The 24,404-nt window shown below is 42.5% G+C and overlaps 1 protein-coding gene and 1 pseudogene across 5 annotated transcripts in view; one reads left to right on the forward strand and one right to left on the reverse strand.

Moving 5' to 3' along the window:
* Positions 1-24,404, forward strand: part of ZFP82 (ZFP82 zinc finger protein) — a 126,634-nt gene that overhangs the window by 14,407 nt on the left and 87,823 nt on the right. The gene's annotated exons all lie outside the window — the stretch shown is intronic.
* LOC308235250 (large ribosomal subunit protein uL10-like) lies at positions 3,256-4,512 on the reverse strand (annotated as a pseudogene). The gene is made up of 2 exons: positions 4,419-4,512; positions 3,256-4,181 (listed from the first exon to the last, which is right to left on the reverse strand). The product of its transcript is annotated as a large ribosomal subunit protein uL10-like (transcript).

Below are 24,404 nucleotides of genomic sequence, written 5' to 3' on the forward strand. Positions count from 1 at the left end.
CCTTTTGTTATTAAACAAACATATTCATATTTACCTACTTTTATGACTGAAAGTTAAATATCCAAGAACTTTGCACTTAATATTGTATGAATATCCTAATAACAATAAATGCCTCAGGAAGCTTCTTGTTTTTCTCTCAACAAAATAGCAATAACAATAAATAGTAGCTAATGAAATATATATAGTGCTTAGTACATATATTGTAGGCAAAGTTTATTTATAAATATAAATTAGTAGCCTTCACAACAATTGTGTAAGACAGACATTGTTATTACCCTTATTTTATAGATGAAAATAAAGCAGGGAACTTGTCCAAGACCACACAAATGGGATGTGGCAAAGGCGGAATATGAACCCAGGCATTCTATTCTCTCAAGTACTATAGACTCTGAAGAAGAAGTACTTGTATGAAATATAAATTAAAATAAGGCCTTTCATTCAGTTTATTTTGTAATCTTAATATGAATGTTTTTATTTATTTACTTATTTATTTTTATTGTTGACAGTATTATAGATGTTCCCCATTTCCCTCCACATTGCTCCCCTCCATCCAGCCCCTGCCCCACCCCAGGTCTTCACACATTATTGTCTGTATTCATGGGTTATGCATATATGTTCATTGGTAGATTTCTTCCTGTTCCTGCCACTCCCCTCCCCTCTGCCATCTGTCAGTCTGTTCCATGCATCCATGCCTCTGGAACTATTTTGTTCATCAGTTTATTTTGTTCATTAGATTCCACATATGAGTGAGATTATATGATATTTGCCTTTCTCTATCTGGCTTTTTTCACTTAGCATAATAATCTTTAGGTTCATCCATGCTGTTGCAAAGGGTAAGAGATCCTTCCTTTTTGCAGCCACATAGTATTCCATTGTATAAATGTACCACACATCTTTTTTTTTTTTTTAATATATATTTTTTGTTGATTTCAGAGAGAAAGGGAGAAGAGGAGAGAGATAGAAACATCAATGAAGAGAGAGAATCATTGATCGGCTGCCTCCTGCACACCCCCTACTGGGGATCGAGCCCACAACCTGGGCATATGCCCTTGACTGGAATCAAACCTGGGATCCTTCAGTCCACAGGCCGACACTCTATCCACTGAGCCAAACCAGCGAGGGCTACCACATCTTTTTTATTCATTCATGTACTGATGGGCAATTGGGCTGTTTCCAGATCTTTACTATTGTAAATAAGGCTGGTATGAACATAGGGGTGCATATATTCTTTCTGATTGGTGTTTGGGGACTCTTAGGATACATTCCAGAGTGGGATCGCAGAGTCAAACAGCTGTTCTATTTTTAATTTTTTGAGGAACTCCATAATGTTTTCCACAGTGGCTACACCAGTCTACATTCCCACCAGCAGTGTATGAGGAATCCCTTTTCTTCACTTCCTAGCCAGCACTTGTTTGTGGATTTACTGCTGGTAGCCATTCTGGCAGGTGTGTAGTGATACCTCATTGTAATTTTTATTTGCATCTCTCTGATAATTAGTGACCTTGAGCAATTTTTTTTATGTCTGTTGGCCATCTGTATGTCCCCATTGGAGAAGTGTCTATTCAGGTCCTTTGCCCATTTTAAAAAAATTTATATTCTTTATTGTTGAAAGTATTACATACTGTATGTTTCCTTTTCCCCCCATTGACCTCTCCCTGACTGCTCCTGCCCCCCAGCACATGCCTTTGCCCATTTTTTAAAAATTGGATTGTGTGTCTTCCTGGTGTTGAGTTGTATAAGTTCTTTATATGTTTTGGATATTAACCCCTTATCAGATGTATTATTGGCGAATATGTTCTCCCCATACAGTGAGTTCCCTTTTTTTTTTTTTCGTAATGGTGTCTTTCACTGTGTAGTAGCTTTTTAATTTGATGTAGTCTAATTTTTTATTTTCCCCCTTTGTTTTCCTTGCCCTAACAGATGTTTAGGCAAAAATATTGCTTCGAAAGATGTCTGAGATATTACTGCCTATGTTTTCTTCTAGGATTTTATGGTTTCTCGACTTACATTTAAATCTTTTATCCATTTTGAGTTTTTTCTTGTTTTTGGTGTAAGTTTGTGGTCTAGTTTAAAAAAAAAAATTTTTTTTGGAGGTACATGTTCAATTTTCCCAGCACCATTTATTGAAGAGATTGTCTTTATTCCATTGTATGCTCTTGTCTCCTTTATCTAATATTAATTGACCATAATGGTGTGGGTTCATTTCTGGGGTCTCTGTTCTGTTCCATTGGTCTATATGCCTGTTCTTGTACCAGCTGTTTTGATTACATTGGCTTTATACTAGTACTAGTGGCCCGGTACATGAAATTCGTGCACGGGGGGGAGGGTGTTCCTCAGCCCGGCCTGCACCCTCTCCAATCTTGGACCCCTCGGGGGATGTCTGACAGTCAGACATCCTTCTCAAAATCTGAGACCTCTGGCTCCTAACTGCTTGCCTGCCTGCTTGCCTGATTGCCCCTAGCCACTTCTGCCTGCAAGCCTGATTGCCCTCTAACTGCTCCCCCTGCCAGTCTGATTGATGCCTATCTGCTCCCCTGCCAGCCTGATCACCCCCAACTGCCTTCCCCTGCTGGCCTGATTGCCCCCAAGGCTTTTATTAGTATAAATATGACCCTTCACAGAAAATTTCACTAACCCTGCTTTACAATAAGGGCTTGACAATTGAATCATTGGGGCCAGACACCAAGATTTCCTTTCTTTGAGTAGTTGAGGGAATAATTATCTTGTCTTTAAGTTGCCCTGAACATCAAATGAGATAATGACTTAGAAAAGTATAAAAACACCATATAAAGACAACTGTCTTTTTCATGTACTGAAAAGACAATAAAGTGGTAAAATGAAAAACACTATTTGTATTCTCCCCCTTCCTTCCTTTACTGCCTTTATTTAAACTTTGAAATTTATAAAAATTTCACTCCTATTTTCATTTCTTTACATTCAATATTATTTTGTATGGTTTCAGGTTTTATATTAGTTATAGAATAGTGGTTAGACAATCATATACTTTACAAAGTGTTCCCCGATATTTCCAGTACCCACCTGGCATCATACCATCATTATAACACTATTGACTGTATTCCCTATTTAAGTGACAATGGGTTTACAGGTTCCTTCCAATCTTCCTTTTGTGTTGCTCGCCCTTCCTTTTCTTTCTCACTTCTTCCCTCATTTTCTTCTCTTTTCTTTCTTTTTCTTTTTCTTTCTTTCTTTTTTTTTTTTTTTTTTAAGAGATATAAGCCTTTATTTCCTTGTTTCTCAAATAGAGCTGGCTGAGCTGGTTGCTTTTTGGTAATTAGAGAGACCAAATCCCATATCCTCGTCCAACTCCTCCAACTCTTCCTTTGCTTCAACCTTGGCTGGGGCTGCAGCAGCAGCAGCAGCAGCAGCAGTGGTGGTGGCCACCGGGCAGCAGCCACGAAAGCAGATGGATCAGCCAAGAAGGCCTTGACCTTTTAAGCAAGTGGGAAGGTGTAACCAGTCTCCACAGACAAAGCCAGAACTTGCTTGTACCCAATGATGATAGAATGGGGTACTGACATAACAGTTGGGTAACCAATCTGAAGGCATGCCCTGGCAACATTGCGGATACCCTTTAGGAAGCGAGAATGTGTTTCCTCTGTGATGTCAAGCACTTCCGGGTTGTAGATGCTGCCATTGTCAAACACCTGCTGGGTGATCAGCCCAAAGGAGAAGGGGGAGATGTTCAGCAGTGTGGCTTAGCTGGCTCCCACTTTATCTCCAGTCTTAATCAGCTGTACATCATTCAGGATTTCAGTGGTGTCCCTGGAGATTTTAATGGTGATGCCTAAAGCCTGGAAGAAGGAGGTCTTCTCTGGCCCCAGACCAGTGTTCTGGGCTGGCACACTGACTTCACACGGGCCAGTGGCACCAGCACGGGCAGCAGCTGGCACCTTATTGGCCAGCAGCATGTCCCTGATCTCAGTGAGGTCCTCCATGGGGAACACAAAGCCCACACTCCCCCGGATATGAGGCAGCAGTTTCTCCAGAGCTGGGTTGTTTTCCAGATGTCCTTGGATGGCCTTGCGCATCATGGTGTTCTTGCCCATCAGCACCACAGCCTTCCTGCGGAGGGACATGCGGATCTGCTGCATCTGCTTGGAGCCCACATTGTCTGCTCCCACAATGAAGCATTTTGGATAATCATCCAGAAGTTGGATGATCTTTTTTTTTTTTTAATTTTTTTTTTAAAATATATTTTATTGATATTTTACAGAGAGGAAGGGAGAGGGATAGAGAGCTAGAAACATCGATCAGCTGCCTCCTGCACGCCCCCCACTGGGGATGTGCCCGCAACCAAGGTACATGCCCTTGACCGGAATCGAACCCGGGACCCTTCAGTCCGCAGGCCGACGCTCTATCCACTGAGCCAAACCGGTTTCGGCTAGAAGTTGGATGATCTTAAGGAAGTAGTTGGACTTCCAGGTCGCCCTGTCTTCCCTGGGCATCACGGCAGTGCGTCAGGGATTGCCACGCAGGGTTTAAAGACAATGTCACTCCCACGAGGACGCCTGGCGAAAGGAAGCCCTCATTTTCTTTATATAGTATCTCAATTGGCCCTCAAAGGTCAGCGAAGGCACTGAGACACGCTTAACCCATTTTACAGACCAGGAAACTGAGGCCAATTCCAGTTGGCTGCGGAACTTGACTCAGCGCGCAGGGAGCCCTCACAGCCATGCTCTCTGCCCTTCCTAAGGGGCAGCCGCGGGGGAAACAGAACAAACCTCCCCGTCAGGCTTCCAAGCCTTGTTCTCAAGCACCTCTTCATCGGGGACGCCCCATTCTTTACTCTCCCCCCCTCCTCTCCTCGGAGCAGGCGTGTGCTGCTGTGGGGCAGGGCGGGCTCGGGCTTGCTTTTAAAAGGGCCAAGGCGGAAGCAGGAGTCGCTGCCTGTCAAATGCGCAGGCCGCTAGGGCGAGGGCGGGTTAGCGCCGGGAGCTTCTGCCACAGCACTCGGGTATTCGGCAGTGCACCACCCCTCAATCCCCGCCTCAGGGCTGCGGGTCCTCCGCCCCTCGTTCTTCCACCTAGTTCCCTGTCGGGCCGACCCGCGTCTTGGGGCCACTGCAAAACCTCCCTCTCAGCGGGTGAGGCAGATCCCCGCCTGCCGGCCCCCTGCCCGGGCCGAGCCCCCTCTGGTACACCCACCTCGTCGCCCGCCTCCTGGCCAGCCGCTTCGCCAAAGCTACGGCGCTTGCCCTGGAGCCACCCCTCAGGCAGACCCACAGCCGGGCCTCTCGCAGCTGCTAGGTCTCCACCCTCACCTGGGTCACCTCCTTTCTTACACATTCGGCCTTCATCCATCCCTCTCTCCTGCATTGCTTGCTCTCCAGGCCCGAAAGAAAAGGACCAAGGCCAAGAAGGACAAAGCCTAAAGGAAGTGAGTCTTGAATCCCCACATCCCATTCTCTGCATTTCCTCCCGCACCTCCTCTCTGTTTCACGTCTTGAACGGGCACGGACCTGGCTTCAGGCACCCTGCAGCCCAGCCATGGAGGCCTGGTAGAGTCCGTCTCTGAAGCTGTGGATCTGTGGCTGCAGGCCTGGCCCGGGTCTCAACAACCCCATGCCTGCTGGAGAGGGCTATTGGAAGAGGACCAGAGCCAGTCTGTCATTAGCTCCCCAACTCCACAGGAGGCACCACAGGCTCCTGTCCCCCCTCCCCCCGCTGTGGCCCCGCCCCCATCCCCTCCACCTACTAAGAGGTTGTGACCCTTATGGCGTCCCAGCTAATTAGCATACTCCTCTATTATATAGTTTATATAGATAGATGGTTTGATATCCGGTGTTGTGATACCTCCTACTTTTCTTTGTCAAGACTGCTGAGGCTGTTTGTGGTCTTTTTTGATTCTGTATAAATTTTTGGATTATTTGCTCTACTTCTGTGAAATATACCATTGGTATTTCAATAGGAATTGCGTTGAATCTATTGATTGTTTTGGTTTGTTTGAACATTTTAATGATGTTAATTCTTCTAATCTATGAACACGGTATATGCTTCCACTTGTTTGTATCTTCTACTTATTTTTTCAATGTCCTATCGTTTTCCTAGTACAGGTGTTTTACCTCCTTGGTTTATTTCTAGGTACTTTATTTTTTTATTTATTTAGTGAAAAACATATTAAACTCTTTATTTATTTTACAGTTTTTTTTCTTTATTGATTAAGGTATTACATATGTGTTCTTATCGCCCCATAGCGCCCCCCCCCCCGCCCATACCCTCACCCCCCTAGTGTCTGTGTCTATTGGTTAGGCTTATATGCATGCATACAAGTCCTTTGGTTGGTCTCTCCCCCTTATCCCCACCCTCCCCTACCTTCCCTGAGGTTTGACAGTCTGATCGATGCTTCTCTTTCTCTGGATCTGCTTTTGTCCATCAGTTTATGTTGTTCATTATATTCCCTAAATGAGTGAGATCATGTGATATTTATCTTTCTCTGACAGGCTTATTTTGCTTAGCATAATGCTCTCCAGTTCCATCCATGCTGTTGCAAATGGTAAAAATTCCTTCTTTTTTTACCGCAGCATAGTATTCCATTGTGTAGATTACGTACTTTATTTTTGTTGTTGTTGCAATGGTAAACAGGATTATTTATTTATTTATTTTAGTTTCTCTTTCTCAGAGTTCATTATTGGTGTTTAAAATACCATCAATTTCTGGATATTAATTTTGTACCTTGCTACTTTGCTGAATTCATTTCATAAATCTATTAGTTTTTGGGTGGAGTCTTTTTTTTTTTATTGATTTCAGAGAGGAAGGGAGAGGGAGAGAGAGATAGAAACATCAGTGATGAGAGAGAATCATTGATTAGTTGCCACCTGCACAACCCCTACTGGGGATCGAGCCCGCAAGCCAGGTATGTGCCCTTGACTGGAATCGAACCTGGGACCCTTCAGTCCACAGGCCAAGGCTTTATCCACTGAGCCAAACCAGCTAGGGCTTTGGTGGAGTCTTTAGGGTTTTCTCTGTGTAATATCATATCATCTGGGAACAATGACAGTTTTATTTCCTCCTTTCCAACTAGGATGCCTTTTATTTCTTCTTATCTCATCACTGTGACTAGAACTTCTAATACTATCCTATCTAATAAAGAGGTAATATGCAAATTGACCATCACTCCAACACACAAGATGGCCACCCCCATGTGGACACAAGATGGCCACCACAAGATGGCCTGCAGGAGAGGACAGTTGTGGGCGATCAGGCCAGCAGGGGAGGGCAGTTGGGAGGGACCAGGCCTGAAAGGGAGGACAGTTGCGGGGGACCCAGGCCTGCAGGGGTGGGTAGTTGGGGGGGACCAGCATGCAGGGGAGGGCAGTTGGGGGTGATTGGGTCTGTAGGGCAGGGCAGTTGGGGGGAACCAGGCCTGCAGGGGAGACAGTTGCGGGGGACCCAGGCCTGCAGGGGAGGGCAGTTGGGGGTGACCAGGCCTGCAGGGGAGGGCAGTTGGGGGGGACCAGCCCTGCAGGGGAGGGCAGTTGGGGGGAACCAAGCCTGCAGGGGAGATAGTTGGCGGGGACTAGCCCTGCAGGGGAGAGCAGTTGGGGGTGACCAGGCCTGCAGGGCAGTTGGGGGGAATGAGGCCTGCAGGGGAGACAGTTGGGGTGACCCAGACCTGCAGGGGAGGGCAGTTGGGGGTGACCAGGCCTGCAGGGGAGGGGAGTCGGGGGGGGGACCAGCCCTGCAGGGGAGACAGTTGGGGGGAACCCAGGCCTGCAGGGGATGGCAGTTGGGGGCGACTGGGCTTGCAGGGGAGGGAGGGCAGTTGGGGGCAATCAGGCCTGCAGGTGAGGGTAATCGGGGGCAACCAGGCCTTCAAGGGAGGGCAGTCAGGGGCAACCAGGCCAGCAGGGGAGGGCAGTTAGGGGTGACCAGGCTGGCAGGGAGGGCAGTTAAGGGCGACCAGGCCTGCAGGGGAGGGCAATTAAGTGTGACCGGGCCGGCAGGGCAGGGCAGTCGGAGGCGACCAGGCCTTCAAAGGGGAGGGCAGTCAGGGGTGACCAGGCCAGTAGGAGAGGGCAGTTGGGAGTGATTTGGCCCGCAGGGGAGGGCAGTTGGGGACAATTGGGCCGGCAGGGAACAGTTAGGTGTTGATCAGGCTTGCAGTGAAGTGGTTAGGGGGGATCAAGCTGTCAGGCAGAAGAGATTAGGGGCAATCAGGCAGGCAGGCAGCCAGGCAAGAGGTTGGAAACCAGCAGTCCTGGATTGTGAGAGGGATGTCCAACTGCTGGACATCCCCTGAGGGGTTCCAAATTGGAGAGGGTACAGGCTGGGCTGAGGTCCCCCCCCCCCCCACAGTGCACGAATTTTATGCATCGAGCCTCTAGTGTTGAATAAGAGTGGTGAAAGTGGACATCCCTGTCTTGTTCCTTATCTTAAGGGAAACACTTTTAGTTTTTGCCCATTGAATTCGATGTGGCTATGTCATATACAGCCTTTTTGTGTTGAGTTATGATCTTTCTGTTCCCACACAGCTGACAGGTTTTGTTTTTTATCAAAAAAGGGTGCTGTATTTTTCCAATGCCTTTTCTGCATCTATTGATATGATCATGTGATTTTTATCTTTCATTTTGTTTATGTGATGTATCACATTTATTGATTTGCAAATATTGAATAAGCCTTGCATCTCCCGATTAAATCCCAGTTAGTCATAGTGTATGATCTTTTTAAAGTATTGCTGGATCAGATTTGCTAATAATTTGTTGAGGATTTTGGTATCTATGTTATCCAGGAATATTGGCCTATAATATGCCTTCTGTGTGGTGTCTTTATCTGGTTTTGGAATTAGGATAATGCTAGTCTTGTAAAAAGAGCTTGGGAAGTCATTGGAATAGCTTGAAGAGTATAGGTTCTCCTTTGAATGTTTGATAAAACTCTCCTGTCAAGCCATCCAGCCCAGGACTTTTATTTGTTAGGAATTTTTTCATTCTTTCTTTGATTTCATTAGTTGTTATTGGTTTATTCAGATTTTCTGATTCTTCCTGATTCAGGTATTTTTTTTCCATTTTATTTATTGTCTAAAGTTTTACATATGTATCCTTTTTCCCTGATTAACCCCCTTCCCCACCATTCCCACCTCCTATGGCAAGCCCCCACCGCCCCAGTGTCTGTGTCCATTGGTTATGCTAATATGCATGCATACAAGTCCTTTGGTTGATCTCTAACCTCCCCATCACTTCTGCCATTTGCCTCTGGATCTATTTTTGTTCATCAGTTTATGCTGATCATTATATCCCATGATCATGTGATATTTATCTTTCTCCGACTGGCTTATTTTGCTTAGCATAATGCTCTCCAGTTCCATCCATGCTGTTGCAAATGGTAAAAGTTCCTTCTTTTTTATAGCAGTGTAGTATTCCATTGTGCAGATCTACTACAGTTTTTCAATCCACTTATCTGCTGATGGGCATTTAGGTTGTTTATAAATCTTAGCTTTTGTAAATTGTGCCACTATGAACATAGGGGTTCATATATCCTTTCTGATTGATGTTTCTGATTTCTTGGGATATATTCCTAGAAATGGGATTACTGGGTCAAATGGGAGTTCCATTTTTAACTTTTTGAGGAAACGCCATACTGTTTTCCACAGTGGCTGCACCAGTCTGCATTCCCACCAGCAGTGCAGGAGGGTTCCTTTTTCTCCACATCCTCGCCAGCACTTGTCGTTTGTTGATTTGTTGATAATAGCCATTCTGACAGGTGTGAGATGGTACCGCATTGTTGTTTTGATTTGCATCTCTCGAATGATTAGTGACTTTGAGCATGTTTTCATGTCTCTCGGCCTTCTGTATGTTCTCTTTTGAAAAGTATCTATTTAGGTTCATTGCCCATTTTTTTATTGGATTGTTTATCGTCCTTTTGTTAAGTTGTATGAGTTCTCTGTAAATTTTGGAGATTAAACGCTTATATGAAATAGCATTGGCAAATATGTTCTCCCATGCAGTGGGCTTTCGTATTGTTTTGTTGATGGTTTCTTTTGCTGTGCAGAAGCTTTTCATTTTGATGTAGTCCCATTTGTTTATTTCCTCCTTAGTCTCCATTGCCCTAGGAGCTGTGTCAGTAAAGATATTGCTACAACATATGTCTGCTATTTGCTGCCTATGGAGTCTTGTAGGAATTTTACGGTTTCCCGTCTTACATTCAAGTCCTTTAGCCATTTGAGTTTGTTTTTGTGTATGGTGTAAGTTGGTGATCTAGTTTCATTTTTTTGCATGTATCTGACCAAATTTCCCAGCACCACTTATTGAAGAGACTGTCTTGACTCCATTTTATGCTCTTGCCTCCTTTGTCAAATATCAGTTGAGCAATAATGGCTTGGGTCGACTTCTGTTCCATTGGTCTATATGTCTGTTCTTGTGCCAGTACCAGGCAGTTTTGAGAACCGTGGCTTGGTAATATAGCTTGATATCTGGTATTGTGATCCCTCCAACATTATTCTTCTTTCTCAGAATTGCTGTGGCTATTTGAAGTCTTTTTTTATTCCAGATGAATTTTTGGAGAGTTTGTTCTAGGTCTTTGAAATATGCCATTGGTATTTAATGGGGTTTGCATTGAATCTGTAGATTGCTTTGGGTAGTATGGACATTTTAATGATGTTGATTCTACCAATCCATGAATATGGTCTGTTGTTCCTTTTGTTTATGTCTTCCTCTATCTCTTTTTTCAATTTCCTGTAGTTTTCCGAGTACAGGTCTTTTATGTCCTTAGTGAAGTTTATTACTAGGTATCTTAATTTTTTTGGTGCAATGGTAAATGGGGTTGTTTTTTTAGTTTCTCTTTCTGTGAGTTCATTATTGGTGTATAAAAAGGCCATAGATTTCTGCGTGTTAATTTTGTATCCTGTTACATTACTGAATTCATTTATTAGGTCTAGTAGTTTTTTGATGGAATCTTTGGGGTTTTCTATGGACAGTATCATGTCATCTGCAAATAAGGACAGTCTTACTTCTTCTTTTCAATTTGGATGCCTTTTATTTCTTCTTGTTGTGAGATCGCTATGGCTAGCACTTCCAGTACTATATCGAACAGGAGTGGTGAAAGTGGGCATCCCTGTCTTGTTCCTGTTATTAGGGGAAATAGATTTAGTTTTGGCCCATTGAGTATGATGTTGGCTGTAGGTTTGTTATATAAGGCTTTTATTATGTTGAGGTATGATCTCTCTATTCCCACTTTGCTGAGAGTTGTTATCAAGAAAGGGTGTTGGATTTTGTGAAATGGTTTTTCTGCATCGATTGATATGATTATGTGATTTTTGTCTGTCAATTTGTTTATGTGATGTATCACATTTATTGATTTGCAGATATTGTATCATCCTTGTGTCCCTGGAATAATTCCCACTTGGTCATGGTCTATGATCTTTCTAATGTAATGCTGGATCCGATTTGCTAGAATTTTGTTGAGGATTTTAGCATCTTTGTTCATCAAGGATATTGGCCTGTATTTTTCTTTTTTTTTTGTGGTGTCTTTATCTGGTTTTGGAATTAGGGTAATGCTGGCTTCATAGAAAGAGCTTGGAAGTGTGCCTTCCCCTTGAATTTTTTGGAATAGTCTGAGGAGAATAGGTTTTAGTTCTTATTTGAATGCTTGGTAGAACTCCCCTGTAAAGCGGTCCGGACCAGGGCTTTTGTTTGCTGGAAGATTTTTGACCGCTGCTTCAGTTTCTTAGGTGGTTATCAGCCTATTCAGGTTTTTGATTCTTATTGAGTTTTGGGAGCTTGTATTTTTCTAAGAATATGTCCATTTCATCTAGGTTGTCCATTCTGTTGGAATACAATTGTCCATAGTATTTTTTCATAATCCTTTGTATTTCTGTGGGATCGGTTGTTACTTCGCCTCTTTCATTTCTGATTTTGTTTATTTGGGTCCTCTTTGTTTCTTGATGAGTCTGGCTAAAGGTTCAAATTAATCTTGTTTATTTTTTCAAAGAACCAGCTCTTGGTTCCATTGATCTTTCATATTGATTTTTTGGTCTCTATGTCACTTATTTTTTCTGTTATCTTTATTATTTCTTTTGTTCTACTTACTTAAGGCTTTTCTTGTTCTTTTTCTAGTGTTTTTTTTTTTTTTTTTTACTTGTAGATTTCAGTTGTTTATTTGATATTTTTCTTGTTTCTTGAGATAGGCCTGTAATGCAATGAACTTCCCTCTCTGGACTGCTTTTGCTTTTGGGTTGCTATGTGTTCATTTTCATTTATTTTCAGACAGTTTTCCACTTATTCCTTGATCTTTTTGGTAACGCATTCATTATTTAATAACATGCTTTTTAGCTCCCATATGTTTGAACGTTGAGGTTTTTTTTTATTGTAGGTGATTTCTAGTTTCAAGCTGTTGTGACATGAGAAGATGTTTGATATGATTTCAGTCTTCTTTAACTTCTTAAGACTTATTTTGTGTCTTAACATGTGGTCTTTGTTTGAGAATGTTCCATGTGCTCTTGAGAATAATATATATTCTGCAGCATTGGCATGAAATGTTCTGTAAATATCAATTAAATCCATCTGTTCTAGTGTGTCATTTAAGGTCACGGTTTCCTTGTTCTATCCAGTGATGTCAGTGGGGTGTTAAAGTCCCCTACTATTACTGTATTGCTGTCGATCTCTCCCTTAAAGTCCTCCAAGATTTTTTTTTTTACATATTTAAGTACTCCTATATTAGGTGTATATAGGTTTACATCTTCTTGTTGCATTGATCCCTTTAGTATTATGTCTCTTGCTATGGTCTTTGTTTTGGAATCTATTTTTTCAGATATTCTAGTATTGCTACCACAGCTTTTTTGTTTGTTTGTTTCCATTTGCATGGAATATTTTTCTCCCTCCCTTCACTTTCATCCTGAGTCTTTTTTTTAATAAGAGAACATTTATTTGATTAATCACAGATTAATTATTATAAAAAACTAGAGGCCCGGTGCACGAAATTCTTGCAAGGAGGGGGCCCTGTATGTGTCCCTCAGCCCAGCCTGCACCCTCTCCAATCTGGGACATCGCTCTCACAATCCAGGACTGCTGGCTCCCAACCACTTGCCTGCCTGCCTGATTGCCCCTAACCGCTTCTTCCTGCCAGCCTGATCACCCCCTAACCACTCCCCTGCCAGCCTGATCAATGCCTAACTGCTCCTCTGCTGGCCTGATTGTCCCTAATTGCCCTCCCCTGCTGACCTGGTCACCCCTAACTGCCCTCCCCTGCTGGCCTGGTCACACCTAACTGCCCTCCCTTGCCAGCCTGGTCGCCCCTAATTGCCCTCCCCTGCAGGCAGGATACCCCCTAACTGCCCTCCCCTGCAGGCCTGGTCACCCCTAACTGCCCTCTCCTGCTGGCCTGATTGCCCACAACTTCCCTCCCCTGCAGGCCATCTCGTGGTGGCCATCTTGTGTCCTTATGGGGGCAGCCATCTTTGACCACATGGGGTGGCCATCTTGTGTGTTGGAGTGATGGTCAATTTGCATATTACCCTTTTATTAGATAGGATAATTCCTAGAAGAAATGGGTTTAGGAAACAAGTTATAGAGGTACAGGGGCCCTAGGAGTATGGGAGTGAGGAAGCTAATAGTAACTTGCCTGGGGCAGGGAGAGGGAAAGGAGAAGGAAAAAGGGAAAGGCACGGGTGTGCTTCTAGCAGGAAGAGCACACTGGCTTTTCCATCCTAAGGGTTTTAAGGGTGGAGATTATAGGGAAGGTCCCAGGAGAAGATCTCAGCAGAACATTCAGCTGTTTTCCAGGTGTGTTCTTTCAGAGTTGTGGTCTCCACTGATTGATTGGCTATTACCAGGGCAAGGGGTCATTATGCAATGTAGCTAGTCCTGAGGTCAGCCATGGGGTCATGGATGTGGTTTTCCTGCTTTTCTGGACCTAGAGCTTGTCATCCTGACTGGCAAAGTCAGGGCTGAGGGGTGCAGCTGATTGCTAGAGACGCCTGCCATTCATCCTCCAGCAGTTGGCTTAGGACATGCTGCAGCATCTCAAGGTCTCGGGCCTACTAGTTGGAGTCCCCACTCGCCAAGCTCCCATTTTGAAGTACAGCCATTGCTTGGCCTGGGATAATCTGACTACAGTGACGTGAGTCTGGCCTATGGCTGTAAACCACCTCTCCAGCTGAATGACAAGGTGTGGCTGTGCACTTCCATGCAATGAAGGTCTGCATCGAGATGTCCCAGAATGTGCTCCTCCTGCTCCTCTTTCATGTCAAATACCAATGGAAGGTAAAAATTTTCAGGCACAGTCCACCATGGCTCCTCACTGCAAGCCCTTGTTTTCATGTTCTGAACTGCTCCTTCCTGATTCAGAATCCATCCTGTGAGTCTTTTGTTCTGATCTGGGTCTCTTACAGATAGCATATATATATATGGGTCCTGTTTTATTATTCATTTGCCTACCATATTTCTTTCTTTTTTTTTTTTTTTCAAATTTTTATTAAGGTATTATATGTGTACATATCTTACCATTGCCCCCCCACACCCCACTCCCATACCTGCCCTCACCCCCCAATGTTTTGCATCCGTTGGTTACTCTTATATGCATGCATACAAGTCCTTCAGTCGATCTCTTATTTCCCCCACCTCTCCCTAACCTTACCGCTGTAATTAGACACTCTGTTTGATGCTTTACTGCCTCTGTAACTATCTTTTGGTTCATCAGTTTATAATGTTTTTCATTATCCCTAAATGAGTGAGATCATGTGGTATTTTTCTTTCATTGACTGGCTTATTTCACTTAGCATAATGTTCTCTAATTCCATCCAGGTGTCTACAAATGGTAGTAATTCCTTCTTTTTTATGGCAGCATAGTATTCCATTGTGTAGATGTACCATAGTTTTCTGATCCAGTCATCTGCTGACGGGCACCTAGGCTGTTTCCAAATCTTAGCTATTGTAAATTGTGCTGCTATGAACATAGGGGTGCATATATCCTTTCTGATTGGTGTTTCTGGTTTCTTAGGATATATTCCTAGGAGTGGGATTACTGGGTCAAATGGGAGTTCCATTTTCAGTTTTTTGAGGAAACTCCATACTGTTCTCCACAGTGGCTGCACCAGTCTGCATTCCCACCAGCAGTGCACGAGGGTTCCTTTTCCTCCGCATCCTCGCCAACACTTGTCGTTTGTTGATTTGTTGATGATAGCCATTCTGACAGGTGTGAGATGGTATCGCATTGTCGTTTTGATTTGCATCTCTCGGATAATAAGTGACTTTGAGCATGTTTTCATGTGTCTCTTGGCCTTCCTTCTGTCTTCTTTCGAAAAGATTCTATTTAGGTCCGTTGCCCATTTTTTTATTGGATCATTTATCTTCCTTTTATTAAGTTGTATAAGCTGCCTGTAGATGTTGGAAATTAAACCTTTATCAGTGATACCATTTGCAAATATGTTCTCCCATACCGTGGGGTTTCTTGTTGTTTTGTTGATGGTTTCTTTTGCTGTGCAAAAGCTTTTTATTTTGATGTAGTCCCATTTGTTTATTTTCTCTTTGGCTTCCATTGCCCTAGGGGCAGTATCACTGAAAAAGTTCTTTTGGCATATGTCTGAGATTTTGCTGCCTGTGGATTCCTCTAGTATTTTTATGGTTTCCTGTCTTATGTTTAAGTCCTGTATCTATTTTGAGTTTATTTTTGTGTATGGTGTAAGTTGGTGATCTAGTTTCATTTTTTTGCATGTATCTGTCCAATTTTCCCAACACCATTTATTGAAGAGACTGTCTTGACTCCATTGTATGCTCATGCCTCCTTTGTCAAATATTAATTGCGCATATTGGATTGGGTCGATATCTGGATTCTCTATTCTATTCCATTGATCTATATGTCTGTTCTTGTGCCAGTACCAGGCTGTTTTGAGGACAGTGGCTTTGTAATACAGCTTGAAATCTGGTATTGAGATCCCTCCTACTTTATTCTTCTTTCTCAGGATTGCTGTGGCTATTCGGGGTCTTTTTTTATTCCAGATGAATTTTTGGAGAGTTCTTTCTAGGTCTGTGAAATATGCTGTTGGTATTTTAATGGGGAGTGCATTGAATCTATAGATTGCTTTGGGTAGTATGGACATTTTGATGATGTTGATTCTACCAATCCATGAACATGGTATGTTCTTCCATCTGTTTACATCTTCCTCTATCTCTTTTTTCAGTGTCCTGTAGTTTTCCGCATATAGGTCTTTTACCTCCTTGGTTAGGTTTATTCCTAAGTATCTTAATTTTTTTGGTGCGATGGAAAATGGGATTGCTTTTTTAGTCTCTCTTTCTGTAAGTTCACTGTTGGTGCATAGAAATACCATAGATTTCTTGGCGTTAATTTTGTATCCTGCAACCTTGCCGAATTCATTTATTAAGTTTGTTAGTTTTTTGATAGAGTCTTTCGGGTTTTTTATGTACAATATCATGTCATCTGCAAATAAGGACAGCTTTACTTCTTCTTTTCCAATTTGGATGCCTTTTATTTCTTCTTCTTGTCTAATTGCAATGGCTAATACTTCCAGTACTATGTCAAACAGGAGTGGTGAGAGTGGGCATCCTTGTCTTGTTCCTGTTCTTAGGGGAAATGGTTTTAGTTTTTGCCCATTGAGTATGATGTTAGCTGTGGGTTTATCATATATAGCTTTTATTATGTTGAGGTATGATCCTTCTATTCCCACCTTGTTGAGAGTTTTTATCAAGAAAGGGTGTTGGATTTTGTCAAATGCTTTTTCTGCATCAATTGATATGACTATGTGATTTTTATCTTTCAATTTGTTTATGTGATGTATCACATTTATTGATTTTCGGATATTGAACCATCCTTGCATTCCTGGGATAAACCCTACTTGGTCATGGTGTATGATCTTTCTGATGTACTGCTGGATCCGATTTGCTAGAATTTTGTTGAGGATTTTGGCATCTACATTCATGAGGGATATTGGCCTGTAATTCTCTTTCATTGTGTTGTCTTTATCTGGTTTTGGTATTAGGGTGATGCTGGCTTCATAGAAGGAGCTTGGAAGTGTTCCTTCCTCTTGAATTTTTTGGAATAGTCTGAGGAGGATAGGTTTTAGTTCTTCCTTGAATGTTTGGTAAAACTCTCCTGTGAAGCCGTCTGGCCCCAGGCTTTTGTTTGCCGGAAGCTCTTTGATGACTGCTTCAACTTCTTCCATAGTTACTGGCATATTGAGCTGTTTAGATTCTTCCTGATTGAGTTTTGGAAGGTTATATTTTTCTAGGAATATGTCCATTTCCTCCAGGTTGTCCAGTTTGTTGGAATAGAGTTGTTCGTAGTATTTTTAAACAATCCTTTGTATTTCGGCGGGATCTGTTGTTATTTCACCTCTTTCATTTCTGATTTTGTTTATTTGGGTCCTCTCTCTTTGCTTCTTGGTGAGCCTGGCTAGAGGTTCATCAATCTTGTTTATCCTTTCAAAGAACCAGCTCTTGGTTTTGTTGATCTTTTGTATTGTTTCTTTGGTCTCTATGTCGTTTCTCTGTGCTCTGATCTTTATTATTTCCTTCCTTCTGCTTACACTGGGCTTTTCTTGTTGCTCTTTTTCTAACTCTTTGAGTTGTTGGGTTAGGTAATTTATTACCCCTGTTTCTTGTTTTTTGCAGTTGGCTTGTAGAGCTATGAACTTCCCTCTCAAGACTGCTTTCGCTGTGTCCCATAGATTTTGGATTGTAGTGTTTTCATTGTCATTTGTTGTCATGATGTTTTTTATTTCTTCTTTGATCTCTCTGGTAACCCAGTCATGGTTTAATAGCATGCTGTTTAGTCTCCATGTGTTTGATTTCTTTGGGTTGTTTTTATTGTAGTTGATTTCCAGTTTTATGCCACTGTGGTCTGAGAAGATGCTTGATATGATTTCTATCTTCTTGAATTTGAAGAGACTTTGCCTATGTCCCAACATATGGTCTATCTTTGAAAATGACCCATGTGCGCTTGAGAAGAATGTATATTCTGTGGCTTTGGGGTGAAATGTTCTGAAGATGTCAATTAATTCCATCTGGTCTAGTGATTCATTTAGGATTGCTGTTTCTTTGCTGATTTTTTGTTTAGAGGATTTGTCCAATGGTGATAGTGGGGTATTGAAGTCTCCTACTATGATTGTATTGCTGTCAATCTCTCCCTTGATATCCTCCAGGAGTTTTTTTATGTATTTGGGTGCTCCTGTATTGGGTGCATATATGTTTACCAGAGTTATTTCTTCTTGTTGGATTGCTCCCTTTAGTATTATGAAGTGGCCTTCCTTATCTCTTGTTATGTCCTTCAGTTTGAGATCTAATTTGTCAGATATAAGTATTGCTACCCCAGCTTTTTTTTCAGTTCCATTTGCCTGGAAAACCTTTTTCCATCCCTTCACCCTCAGTCTGTGTGCGTCTTTTTTTCTGAGGTGGGTTTCTTGTTGACAGCAGATATATGGGTCATGTTTTCTTATCCAATCCATTACCCTATGTCTTTTGATTGGGGCATTTAATCCGTTTACATTTAAAGTTATTATTGATAGGTACTTATTTGTCGCCATTCCTATTCTTTACACCTGTGTTCCTTCTTCGCTTCCTATTTCTTTTTTTTTTTTACAGCAGACCCTTTAGCATTTCTTGCATTGCTGGTTTGGTGGTAATAAATTCCCTTAGTCCTTTTTTGTCTGTGAAGCTCCTGATTTCACCTTCAATTTTGATTGATAGCCTTGCAGGGTACAGTACTCTTGGATTCAGACCCTTCCTTTGCATGACTTTGTATATTTCATTCCATTCCCTTCTGGCCTGATGAGTTTCTGTTGAGAAATCAGTTGCTAGTCTGATGGGGGTTCCTTTGTATGTAACTTTCTGTCTCTCTCTGGCTGCTTTTAAGATTCTTACTTTGTCGTTGGTGTTTGCCAATTTAATTATAATGTGCCTTGGCGTCGGTCTTTTGGGGTTCATTTTGCTTGGGACTCTGTGAGCTTCTTGGATTTGTGTGGGTTTTTTCTTCTCTATATCAGGGAAATTTTCTGTCATTATTTCTTCAAATAGGTTTTCTATTCCTTGCTCAGCTTTCTTTCCTTCTGGAACCCCTATTATGCGGATGTTGTTTTGTTTCGTGTTGTCCCAAAGTTCCCTTAGGCTCTCCTCCTACCTTTTAATTTTTTTTTCTAGAAGTTGCTCTACTTGGGTATTTTTTCCCATCTTGTCTTCTAGCTCACTGATGCGGTCCTCTGCTTCTTCTAGTCTACTCTTGATGCTTTCTATTGAGTTCTTTACAGCAGCGATGTCATTTTTCATTTCTTCTTGGTTCTTCTTCATTTCCTCTTGGTTCTTGCTCATGTTGTCGAATTTGTCTTCCATTCTTTTCAGCCACCTTATGACCATTTCTCTGAATTCTTTTTCTGGAAGGTTGCTTGCTTCCATTTCGTTTACTTCCTTTTCTGGTGATGCCTGCTTTTCTTTCATATGCGGGCTGTGTCTTTGTCTCCCCATGGTCTCTCTTCTCTGGGTGTCTGGTTATGTAGTTCTCTCTCTCCTGCGTCAATTTAAAGGCACAAAATACAGCACTACCAGGTACAACACACAAGGCACTGAACAGAAATGTATTCACGATATTAATAACCTCCTATAAAGGTGACCACCAGAGAAAGGCAAATTAGGGGATAGTAGAGAAAGAAGAAGAGGAAAAAGAAAGAAAGAAGAAGAAGAAAAAAAAGGGGTGTCAAATGAAATTGGGAAAAGGGAAAAAAAAGAAGAAAAAAAAATAAGAGAGACAAGAAAGAGACTAAGAGGGAAAGGGAAGCAGACTATATATATTGGGGATAAAACTCCAATAGAACAATCACTTATCCCAGCAAATGCCAGCAACAAGTACCTGGGGATTAATACAAACTACAACACCAACTAATATTGAGTGAGGCAAGGGAAAACAGAAGCACTAAACAAACAAAAAAATAAACAAAAGAAGAATAAGCAAAACAATCTCACAAAAAAGCATAAAAATTCGATATAATCTACATTCAAACGAACAACAACAAAAGGACAGAGAGAAAAACAATTTTTGGATAGTTAAGACAGCGAAGAGAGAGGTGTGTATGGACTTGGAGCAGGGGATTGGAGATTAGATATATAAGTAGGGTGAAATTTTAAAAGGGGGTAAACAGAAAGAATAGGGAAAATCTAAAGCAGGAAAGGGGTAAGATAAACAGGACACTGAAAAGGGAAAAGTGAGGAAGAGAGTGATGGCATAAAGGTAGATTTGAGATAGAGTAAAATGATGCTAAAGGAAAGATAAAAATAGAATGTAGAACATTAATCCCAAAACAAAATGAAGAGAAAATAAAATGACACTTAAAAAAAAAAAAGATAAAATTGCAGTAGTAATAATACGGATTGAAAATAAAAATGTAATAATTAAAAAGGTAAAATCAAGTGAGGAAAAAAATTAGTTTCTTGAGTAAAAGATGCAAAAAATGAAAATAAAAAAATAAAAAATAAAAATAAAATGTGGAGTAGTGAAGGTCATTCACTTCCTCTGTTGTTCTGTTTGGCACGCCTGTTTCTCAGTCCGGACAGTATTGCAGTTCCCTGCGTTCCACTGCTCTTCAGTGATGTAAGCCAGTCCTGATTTTAAGCAGGCGGTGTGTCTTAATTCGTATTCCTTTATTTTTGATTACACAAGAGTCAATTTGTGATTCAGCCCCTGGGTGGCAGTGTTTCTGGATTGACTTCCGGGTTTATCTATGGCCTCTCTAGGGAGTGTTAGAGCCTTCTTTCCCTGTGGCACTCACTACCGGTTTGTGGGAGTGGGCAGCCTCAGAGCTGACTCTCCGATGGTCACTCCCTGCTCCGATCCCCAGGTTCCAGAAAAACAACTTTCCCCTGCAGTCTCCCAGGGTGTCCCCAACTGGGTGATCCTATGTATTGGGCTTAGTAATCAGAAGCAAGAATTTCAAGAGGAAAAAGCCCAAGTGTGCGCACTCCGTGGCTGCGCGTAAGTCTAGCACACCCCTGAAATTCTTAGGGTGTCCCTGCACTTCAGATCAAAATGGGTTGCTTTTTAGAGAGCCCTTCTGTTAGCAGCTCTGAGGACCCCCTTCCACATTCACAGATCATGCCAGCCCCAGCAGCCACCGATTTTTCTAGGCACAGACTTCCCTGGTCCTCCAGCTCCCGCAAAACGCGCGTTCCTCTCTCGCGCTGGGACCAGAGACCTCACCTTACCCCAGGCGAAATCTGACCTTTCCGTGGTGGAGTGTAGAGCTCCTCTGAACCCGTGTGTTTGCGCCAATTGGGGAGCGTTGTTCTGGGGCTCGCAGCTGTTCCATGGGTGCCGCAGTTGTGGATTCTCAGTCTTCCGATAAGCTCCACTTTCCGGTTCCAGATGGCGTCGACTCCGCGTCCAAGCCCGCAGCTCCGGGAGGGGACCCAGCCGCAGTGGGAGCTGCCAGGTCAGGGGAACCCCGTCTAGCAGTCTCCCACCTTCTTCTGGAGTTCAGCTGTCCCCCAACTTGGCAACAAACACTCCTCGTGCGACCCTCAGCTGTTCTTTCTTTCTGCTCCGGGACAAGGCTCGGAACACGTCTGTCTATTCCGCCGCCATTTTTCTCCGGTCTACCATATTTCTTTTGATTGGAGTATTTAATCCATTTATATTTAAGGTTATTACTGATAGGTACTTACTTATTGCCTTTTTTAATGCCTTTGTTCCTCTGTTCCTCTCTCTTTTTCTTCTTACAGGCAGTCCCTTTAACATTTCTTAACAATGGTGGTTTGGTGGTAATAAACTCCTTTAGCCTTTTTTTTTTTTTTTTTTTTTTTTGCCTGGGAAGCTGTTTACTTCACCTTCAATTTTCAGTGATAGCCTTGCTAGATAGAGTAGTCTTGGTTTCTGATCCTTGCTTTTCATTGCTTTGTATAAATCTTACATTTCCTTCTGGCCTGTAGTGTTTCTGTTGAGAAATCAGCTGATAGCCTTATAGCAACTCCCTTGTATGTAACTGACTGCCTTTCTCTTGAAGCTTTTAAGTTTCTCTCTTTGTTTTTAACATTTGCCATTTTAATTGTGATGTGTCTTTGTGGGGGTCTTTGGGTTCATCTTTATTGGGACTCTCTGTGCTTCCTAAATTGGCATTATTTTATCCTTCACCAGGTTAGAAAACTTTTCTGTCATTATTTCTTCAAACTGGTTCTTTATCCCTTGCCCACATTCTTCTCCCTCTATTACCCTTATGATGTGGATGTTATTACGTTTCATGTTGTCCCAGAGTTCCTTTAAACTATCCATATGATTTTTAATTTTTTTGTTTTGTTTTTGGTGCTCCGATGGAGTGATTATTTTCTACCTGTCTTCTAATTTGCTGACTTAATTCTTTGCTTACTCTGATGTACTATTTATTCCTTCCAATGTATTTTTTATTTCAGATTTCATCCTTCTTTTCCAACTGGTTGTTTTTTCATGATGTTGAATATTCTTAAAATTATTACTTTATACTCTGTTTTTGATAAATTGCTTGCCTCCATTTCAATTAGCTCTTTTTTAAAAAAAATATATTTTATTGATTTTTCACAGAGAGGAAGAGAGAGGGATAGAGAGCTAGAAACATCGATGAGAGAGAAACATCGATCAGCTGCCTCCTGCACACCTCCCACTGGGGATGTGCCCGCAGCCAAGGTACATGCCCTTGACCGGAATCGAACCCGGGACCTTTCAGTCCACAGGCCGACGCTCTATCCACTGAGCCAAACCGGTTTCGGCTCAATTAGCTCTTTTTGTGGTGATTCCTCCTGTCTTTTATTTGGGACCTGTTCCTTTATCTTCTCATTTGGCTGACTCTTTGTGTTTCTGTGTATTGTATAGGGCTGCTATCATTCCCAGTGTTGGTGGGGTGGGCTTCTGTAGTGGGTGTCTTGTGGTACCCAAATGGTGTACTCTCCTTTATCTTCAGAGCCAAATGCTCTAGCAATGTCCCTTGTGCAGGTTATGTGGGATCACATGTTGTAATTGAGTCATGATTGCTGCTGTCCCTTTCACGGGTGGGCTCAGCCCTCAGGCTGGCTGAATTTGAGGCTCAATGCTGAGCACTACATGTCAACTGTTACACAGATGCTGACAGAACAAAACAAGAGCAAACTGAAAACAACATGGGAAAAAACCAACCAACCAAAACAACAAAATAATAACTAAGAAAAAATAATACTAAAATACAGGAGACCAGAAAACTAGAGAAGAGGCCCTGGCCAGGCTTCTCAGTTGTTTGGAGTGTCATCATGTGCACCAAATGGTAGAGGGTTTGGTTCCCAGTAAGGAAACATACCTATGTTGCAGGTTTGATTCCAAGTTGGGATGTGAATGGGAGGCAATTGATCCATGTTTCTCACATTAATGTTTTTCTCCCTCTTTTCTCTCTCAGATCAATTTAAAAACATAATTAAAAAGATTAGAGAAGGAAGAAAGAAATAAAATAAGAGTATATGAAAGAAAAAAGGAAGAGAAAAGAGAATGAATAAGAATAAATAAGAAATGAACAAATAATAAATGAAATAATAAAATTTAGAAAGGTAATAATAATGAATAAAAATATTGAATAGGAAAGAAAAAAGGAAAAAATAATAAAAGCATACAGAGAAAAAAAATAAGAAAAGGAGAGTAATCTATACTAATAAAAGCCTAGGTGGTCCTCGCACCCTCATGTGAAGCCCTCACGTCATCACAAGATGGCTACTCTCATGTAGTCACAAGATGGCCACCACAAGATGGCTGCCACAAGAGGCTGGCAGGGGAGGGCTGTTGGGGGCCATCAGGGGAGGGAAGTTGGGGGTGATCGGGCCAGCAGGGGAGGGGAGTTGGGGGTGATTGGCCAGCAGGGTAGGGCAGTTGGGGGTGATCGGGCCGGCAGGGTGGGGGTTGGAGGCAATTGGGCCTGCAGGAGAGGGCAGTTGGGGGTGATCAGGTTGGCAGGGGAGCAGTTAGGCGTCAATCTGGCCGGCAGGGGAGAGGTTAAGGGACGATCAGGCTGGCAGGCAGAAGCAGTTAGGGGCAATCAGGCAGGCAGGCAGCCAGGCAAGCAGTTAGGAGCCAGCAGTCCCGGATTGTGAGAGGGATGTCCGACTGCCATTTAGGCCTGATCCCACAGGGATCCCAGATTGGAGAGGGTGCAGGCCAGGCTGAGGGAGATTACCCCCCCCCCCATGCACGAATTTCGTGCACTGGGCCTCTAGTAAGAGATATGAAAGAAAGAAGAGAAGAAAGGACAAAGAATTATAAATAAAATATAACAAAAAAAATGTAGAAAAGGTTAAAGAAAAATAATGGAGTTTGCCTCCTTATATTTTTATGCCTGCTGCAATCACCCTTTAGATCTGCTATTTGGGGAGCTCACTGGATTTTGCTCCAATGTTGTCCAAATTTGGCCACTTGGTTTGCTGGTCCTGGTCCCCTGGGAGGTTTTCTGGTGCTGCCAATGTCACTCTTCT

Source organism: Plecotus auritus (genome assembly GCF_963455305.1).
Source record: "Plecotus auritus genome assembly, chromosome: 10".
In the NCBI taxonomy this organism is placed as follows: Eukaryota; Metazoa; Chordata; class Mammalia; order Chiroptera; family Vespertilionidae; genus Plecotus; species Plecotus auritus.